This window comes from Sardina pilchardus, chromosome 22 (assembly GCF_963854185.1).
Source record: "Sardina pilchardus chromosome 22, fSarPil1.1, whole genome shotgun sequence".
In the NCBI taxonomy this organism is placed as follows: domain Eukaryota; kingdom Metazoa; phylum Chordata; class Actinopteri; order Clupeiformes; family Clupeidae; genus Sardina; species Sardina pilchardus.
In genome coordinates, this window is record NC_085015.1 from 3240979 (window position 1) to 3249410 (window position 8432).

The 8432-nt window shown below is 41.5% G+C and overlaps 1 long non-coding RNA gene across 1 annotated transcript; it reads left to right on the plus strand.

Annotated features, from left to right (window-relative positions):
* The first annotated feature begins 1607 nt into the window (after positions 1 to 1607).
* On the plus strand, positions 1608 to 7808 carry LOC134069778 (uncharacterized). The gene is made up of 4 exons (XR_009936854.1): positions 1608 to 1673; positions 4068 to 4164; positions 4797 to 4871; positions 6951 to 7808. It is a non-coding gene; the product is annotated as an uncharacterized LOC134069778 (long non-coding RNA).
* The last annotated feature ends 624 nt before the right edge of the window (positions 7809 to 8432 follow it).

Genomic DNA, 8432 nt, shown 5'->3' on the forward strand with positions numbered 1-8432 from the left:
TGAAGGGTTGCTGGTCTACAATGATACTGTCAGTCACACACATGGATAGACACAGACACACACACACACACACACACACACACGTATGCACACACACATGCACGGACACACACATATCCACACGCCCCCCCCCCCCCCCACACACACACACGTACGCACACACACACACACACACAGACACACACACACACACACACATCCACACAAACCGACATGCACACACATATATATTTGGGCTTTTGGGTGTCCCACCATGGGTGTCCCAGTTGTAAAACTGTATGATAAGAACTAGCCTACTCTTCAGGGGCTCTGTCATGTGGAATAGGCTCCCGTTGGACATTAAGCTCTTATGTGAATGATTGATCTTGTCCTGTTGCTATTATGGTGTTTGCAAGACTGTTTGTAGTTTTACAGTAATAGCCTACTAATGGAATGTAAATGCAATGTGACATTTTAATACTTGTAATGTTGAAATGATTCAGATTTTACTACAGGACCCCAGGGAGATAGCACCCCTTTGTGGGGAAGCTAATGGGGATCCTGATAAAGAATAAAGAATAAAGAATACTGATAGATAGATAGATAGGCTACACTTTATTGATCCCAAAGGGAAAATTCAAGGAATTACTACTATTAATTAGGCTATGTTATAGCATTTATTATGAGAACCTCGGACGCTTGTTGTAGGCTACATAAAAGCAAACTCATACATACACATTTACACACATGAGCTGCAAGAGTAGGAGATATGCATAAATTGCACACATAGGAGACACAGAAGTTCACTGATAGATATACTTTATTGATCCCCAAAAGGAAATTCAAGGAATTATTCCTATTTATTAGGCTAATGTTGTAGCATTTATTATGAGAACCTCGGACGCTATACATAAAAGCAAACTCATACATACACATTTACACACATGAGCTGCAAGAGTAGGAGGTATGCATGAATTGCACACATACATACAGACGGCATCTCGTCATAATCGTGGTTACCGCCCCCAGTTACCGTGTTAACCATGGCTGAAACATCCTCCGTGGGGGAAAACATTTGTGTTCTGCTAGCGAGTTAGCCCCATTGACTTTCATGTGTGATGTTAGCATGTTTTCCCCCACAGAGGGGGCGGCAACCTTCTAACCGTCTGTATCTATAGGAGACACAGCCAAGTTCACATGCACGCGTAGGCCTAATTTATTTTTGTGGAGAGAATGTGCAGAACTGAGGGGCGGTCATATATTATAGGCTACCGCTCTGTACATCTAGTCTTGTTGATAACCATTAGGCTACAAAATCTAAGCAAGAAAATACCAAACAAATCAAATTCATATTTCATCAGTCTATGAGCCAATTTCACAGTGTCCAGGTGTCTGGCCTAGTTGATGTTAATGATGCCTTAATTGGCAGGGTAAAACATCTCCCTGTTTCTGTCTTTCCTATAGGCTGAGCTGTTCCAGAGGAAGTTAGTTTACACAGTGGCGACATCTTGTGAAATAGGCTCGCATTCTGATTCTGACCGTCGAGGCAACGTAACAGCATCATTAGGCTACGTGGAGACAACGCAGAAGCGTTGCGCGTCACTCACAAGTCTGCCGAGGCGGGGAAAGTGAAAGAGAAAGTGACAGCGAGCGAACAGCAAGAAAAGTTCAACATTCAGCAGTCAGTAAACAAGGTAAGACATTAAGCAGGTTTAGACAGCTAGCCAAATGTCAGCTGTCATTAATCCATTCCCTTAGGCTAAACGAATGCTTTTTGTGACTTAATAGTAGCCTAGGCTATGCCTATGTGTTAGGCTAAAATTACCATTAAATGCCAAGGGATTTCTCAGGAAGTAGCTTTAGTGCGTTTATAGGCTATAATTATTAGCAGACACTTGTGCAAAAACCTAGGTCTCTAAATTATATTTTGACCAAGGATCAGACGTAGGCCTATCCCAGAGAGGTATCTCATCGCAACCTTCAGTAGGCCTATAGGCCTTTTCCCAGAGAAATTCCATAGGCTACCAGTTTTCGTTGTTTGACGGACAGGCTGCCGTCATTTTTTGCTACCGCTCATGAGCACCTGGAAAGGGGTTGCGTTAAAGCAACACCATGGAGTTTTTCAACCTTATGGGGTTCGGGTACGAACCGGTACGAACCAAAGAACTACAAAATTCGACTGCTTTACGGCATATAGGGCCCACTTCCCCCACCACTTCCTCAAATTCTGTGCGAGCGTTGGTGCCTTATAAACATGAGCTACGTGATCTTTTGGCGTTTGAAAAAAAATAAAACCCATGGAATTATATTCATATGATGATATGCTGAAATGCATGCTATGGGCTAGGCTACCTGGAATAGCTAGGCCTATACATTTCACACGCAACGCAGGCAGTCCGAGTTTGCCCAAGACGTGAGAACTCCTCCTGCAGAAATCGGCTTATCAACAAAAGCACGTGTATCCTAGCTCTGTCATCTAGTCACTAGATTCTAGTGTCATCACGCTGCCAACCAAACTGCACGGGAGCTGGTTATGTGTGCTAGTTATAGCTCAACGTGTAAATCTACCGCCTAAAGGCTACTGACCAAACAATTATCTTGAAAAACAAAGTTATCACGTGTAAGATTCTGTCATCATATTATAAGAGCTCTGCCTCTCCAAACATTTTGGGCGTGCAAAAATACGACACTACCATAGAATACAATATCTGGTGACCATCGATTTTTTTTAATGTTATAAAGACACTAAAAATGACCACCCTAGATTAGGCTATTGCTCATAAATATCGTAGCCTAATCGGGTTTTTTTTTTTTTTTAAATAAGTAATGACCAACATAACCAACATCATCCCAATACCGAGAACGTGCACATACCTGAGCTGAAAGCCTAGTTTTACAAATGTATCACAACTGGTATCGTAGTAGGCTACCACATAATTTAATATTTAATGTGCAGCCTCAATATAGCCTATAGGCTACTGTACGCTATGTCTAACTTGCTTCTGGTGTAACCGTGACAGATTTTACGACATGTAGAAGAAATTGCCGTTTCCCAACTGTAGGGGGACCCCGAGAGCAAAACTTACATGGTGTTGCTTTAATCTCTCCTATAATAGCCTTTTGCTATGGTCTATCCAAAGTAAAATGCCTGTTTCGAAGATATGGTCAAACCAAAAATCCGATGTTGTTTGCACCAAAGCCATCGATATCTCAAAGTTGCGACACTACGGCCCTTTCCGAAACGTGCCACTAAACCCTAGCCCTACACACTTCCACTTCGTTTGCGCGTTCACGCGAGGGTCCGCCACATTGAGTAACCTATCATCCGAAACGAATTTTGAGTCGAGTGAAGTACCTAGGGAGAGGGGCTACCACGCCTCCAAGAGCAAACGCAGGTGCAACCCTTTTCAAGTGTTCGTGCAGTTGTTTTTTGGTCCCTATGACAGCATTTACAGACAAAAGCGTGATTTAAGCTAGGCTACATTGTAACAACTCATGTTTAGTTTGATAGTCAGTAAAATGTGCAAGATCGTACAGAAGTAGGCTGTAATATTTAAAACATGCAGGTCACATTTACAGCACTTTTATAATTTGATGTTAAATAAAGCATAAAATGCAACTCTTCACTCATATAATAAAAGGAGAGAAGAGGGATGTACAGTATATCCTAATACACAGGGGTGTCCAGAATATCTTAATTGGCGATTTAATATATATTGCCTTCATAATTTTAATGAAAACTAATATGACGTCAACTTCCTTCTCCCTTCAAGCGCATCCAAAATGTAGCGTTGTTTGTGAAGCTGAATGTGAAGTGTCAAGTGAAGCTGAATGTGAAGTGTCAAGTGAAGCTGAATGTGGCAAAAATGTAATGGCTTGAAAAAGCGTTTCATTAGGCCTACTTTGTACTGTTATTAAATTCTTAAACTAGTAGGATAACCTATTTGGCATTTTGTAAATTGCTCAAACCATAAATAGAGCTGACATTACTGAGCCTACATACTTACATAGCCTACAATAGGAAGTAGCCTATGCGTTGATCATCCAATGCCAACAGTGCAGCAGAATCTGTGGATCTGCCTTTACAGACACCTGAGGATCCACAAATAAGACAACTCGACAGAGAGGCCAGTCATACGTATCTCGAGTGACCACCAAAGAAGAAGAGGCCTCAACGGGACTGGGGTAGGCTTATTTTCTGATGTGAAGAAAACCCAGGCCATGGTTATCAGTAGGCCTAGACCTATTTTTCATTTGTCATGAACAATTAAGATTTCTCATTTAACTGAACTAACCATAACCTAATTAGGCTTATTACCTACAGTAGGTTTCCCTCCAACCTTTCTGTGTTATAACCACATGTTCATAAATTCTAACTTGCTGTGTTATAACCATGAGTTCATAAATTCTAACTTTCTGTGTTATAACCATGAGTTCATAAATTCTATACAATTCTAGTCCTTGGGACTATGCTGCAAAAAAAGAAGTAAAAAAAAAAACTGGCCAACTGTCATGTGCTTATGAAGTCTAGATTGATATTTGTTTGAATTCCAATTTGCACAAACCAGACGGAGTTGACAGTGATGGTCAGCTTATATGATAGCTCTGCCTCTCTCATGGCCAAGCTTTTTTAGCCTTTACCTCTATTTGACATTTTTACATTGCATTTTAATGGTCTGGTTGCTCGTTTCTCCCTGCATTTTCTTGCCTTGTTTAATTTTATTTGTAGTTTCAGCTTCATTTATTTTGTTAATGAACTCCGCTGTAAATAGATTCAGTATAGGTGAAAATACTAGTCCATGTTTTCAACTTTGCAGGTTCTTGCACTCGATTTGGGATATTTTTGCAGTGAAGACAACACCTGATAATAAGCCTTTCAGGCACTGTCGAAGGTAAGCCTTGCTAGTCGCATCATAGCTGCAACAACTCGTGCTATGTAAAACCGGAGATCTACGTGAAAATTGCTTGCAGGCCTTCCTGACCCCACCATACTGTACCTACCGCTATGGTGAGAGACCCCAAGACCCCAAGCTGTGTCTGTTAAGGTTCATGCAAATAATGATTCATGCCCCTTGTATTTTGCAGCTGCAAAGTCCTTGGCAGATGTCCCGCAAAAATATTGTTACATCTTGCGAGTGAGATATCCGCACTCTGGCGTCCCCTCTGCAACATGTAAAATGTCTTGAATTGACTCCATTGTATCCAACACTAGCCCTTTTTCCATTGAAAAGTTAATTCGCTTAAAAATTATGTGCATCAAAAAGTGAGTGCGACACACATGTGATGGAAAATGACTTACAGTATATTGCTGTAACGTCGGTTTTGTTGTAAAAAGTTAATTTGCTTGCCAGAGTTGGATTAACGAGGGTTAAAGCGATATAAATGTGATGGAAAAGGTTTGGAGCGATATATAAGTTACTGTGACGCCTGCTCAGAATGTTCACAAAGTTAGCGCTACAATCTGAATCCTGTCTCGCGCATACAAAGACGTTCACCTCACAATAGTGTACCATTCTCTACCTTTGATAAATTCACTCGAAGTGTTCCATTCGCTACAACTGTTGATGGAAAACCATCTAGCGCAGTAGAAAACACTATTAGACGTTTGATTGGCTTTTTTGATTAATCTTACAGTGACAAACATCACACACATGTTAAACCAACAACTAGTTAAACCTTTGGAAAGTGTAACACACCCACTATAATAGTGATGTATAGATTTAATTGAGTGTCTGAGAGAGGCTAAATAGCGCCTGTCACTTTAAGAGCTCCATGAGTGGAAGGCTAAGTTTGAGTTCCAGTCTTAGGCAACTGATATTTGAATGATATTTTGAATTAATTTTGATTTATTTTTATTTATCCTTTATTTTACCAGGTGATATCCCATTGAGATAATTAAATGTATTTTACAAGGGAGCCCAGGGGATCATGTTTTCTATGCCATTAGTTAGAATAAAGGTGCAACTCAAAGAATATCTATCTACATAGATAAATAAATTATATGATTTTGGTGAGCACTATAAGGAGACACAACATGACGCATCTTATTGGTTACATTAAAGATTTGGGCTTTATGATGAGCATGAGTGGTTTGGCTTATGCACAAATCCCCTTGAGACCAAGACAAGGCCGAGACCAAATGAAGTCGATTCCGAGACAAGACCAAGACCACGCAAAAGTGGTCTCGAGACCAGTCTCGAGTAAGACTCATTTTTGCTTATGTCTTTTGTAAATCCTTTGATGGATTAAAACGTGTTAACTTTCATTGTGCCTCCCCGAGTCTTTCTGGTAGCGCATTAAACTAGAGGAATCAGGTTATATATAACACAGGGAAGACGCATGGCTTAGCCCGTCAAGAGGTCCCTGCCACCTAGAATAATACTTGAAGATTGTAGGTTTTAACATCCCGTTTAGAAGGACTGAATAGAGAAACAACTGACGTCTAACAAATTTGGATGTTACCTGCAGGGGGCAGTAGACCCTATATGAAAATGAGTTTTCCTAATAGCTGAATTGTACAAAGGCACATCAGTAGACCTCAGTACATTGAGAAAAGCCTTGTTTATGACTTCTTAAGCAGGCTGTACATTATGTAAATGTTGAATTAATGTGAATGTGCTGGTCAAGAGTATCTGTCCAGCTGTTTGTTTGCTAATTTGTATATGTACAGTACATACTATTGCAAGATTTAGTCCTTATGTGCATTATTCACTATTCACCTGGCACCTGAAATGTTATGCCCACGTGGTTGTGTGTGTGTGTGTGTGTCTGTGTGTGTGTGTGTGTGTGTGTGTGTGTGTGTGAGAGAGAGAGAGAAAGTGTGTGTGTGTGTGTGTGTGTGTGTGTGTGTGTGTGTGAATGGAATTGTTGTCATGATGTATTAGCTGCTCAGTCAGATGGGTCAGTCCCTACCTGCACAGTCACCCTGGAAACCAGAAGTTACAATGTTGTGTCTGTTTCTGTGTCCACAGACTCTTCCTGACCTCAACAGCAGGCGGTAGAACGTTCACTGTGAAATGATTTAGGCCAGCAATCCACACTAAAAGGTCAGAGTTCAACCTGTTCATCAGACAGCAGAAGAAATCTCAACTCTACTCAGTTTGGAACTTCAGAAACTTCAGAAAATGGAATCAGGACAAAGAAAGAAAAGAAAAAGAAGAAACAGTATAAAATATAGCCGCAAGCGGCGATGGCGGGCCCGAGCACCTGCGGTGCGGAGACCTATGAAATTTCGGAATGTAACAAAGCAACATGTGCGTGTTGGTGGGCATGTGCATGAGCAACACACATGCCCACCAAATTTGGTCAATTTTCCTGAATGTATGTGTCAACCACAACAAACAACACGCTAGGTGGCGCTATAGAGTCCCTAAGCCACACCCTAGGCCAGAGCTCTATCTGTGACTATCGATAGCAATAACGCACAAGCCCACCAAATTTGGTTCATTTTCGTGAATGAGTGTGTCAACCACAACAGACAATGCGCTAGGTGGCGCTATACAGTCTCTAAGACACCCTTGGCCAAAGCGCTGTCTCTGAATAGCTATAGCAATAACACACATGCCCACCAAATTTGGTTCATTTTCCTGAATGTATGCGTCAACAACAACACACAATCTGCTAGGTGGCGCTATAGTCCCTAAGCCACACCCTAGGCCAGAGCTCTGTTTTTGACTAGCGGCAGTAATAACAAACAAGCTCACCAAATTTGATTCATTTTCGTGAATGTATGTCAACCACAACAGGTAACACACTAGGTGGCGCTATAGAGTCCCTAAGCCACACCCTCAGCCAGAGCACTGTCTCTGAATAGCTAGAACAAAACACATGCCCACCAAATTTGGTTCATTTTTGTGAATGTACTGTACGTGTCAACCACAACAGACAATGCGCTAGATGGCGTTATTGAGTCCTTAAGCCACACCCTCGGCCAGAGCTCTGTCTTTGACTAGCAAAAACAATAACACACGAGCCCACCAAATTTGGTTAATTTTCGTGAATGTTTGTGTCAACCACAACAGACAATGCACTAGGTGGCGCTATAGAGTCCCTAAGCCACACCTGAGGCCAGAGCTCTGTCTCTGAATAACTTTAGCAATAACACACATGCCCACCAAATTTGGTTCATTTTCGTGAATGTACGTGTCAACCACAACAGACAATGCTTTAGGTGGCGCTCTAGAGTCCCTAAGCCACACTCTAGGCCAGAGCTCTGTCTCTGACTACCGATAGCAATAACACACAAGCCCACCAAATTTGGTTAACTTTCGTGAATGTTTGTGTCAACCACAACAGACAACGAACTAGGTGGCGCTATAGAGTCTCTACACCACACCCTATGCCAAAACTCTGTCTCTGACTAGCTATAGCAATAACACACAAGTCCACCAAATTTGGTTCAATGTTTGTGTCAACCACAACAGATAACATGCTGCTAGGTGGCGCTATAGAGT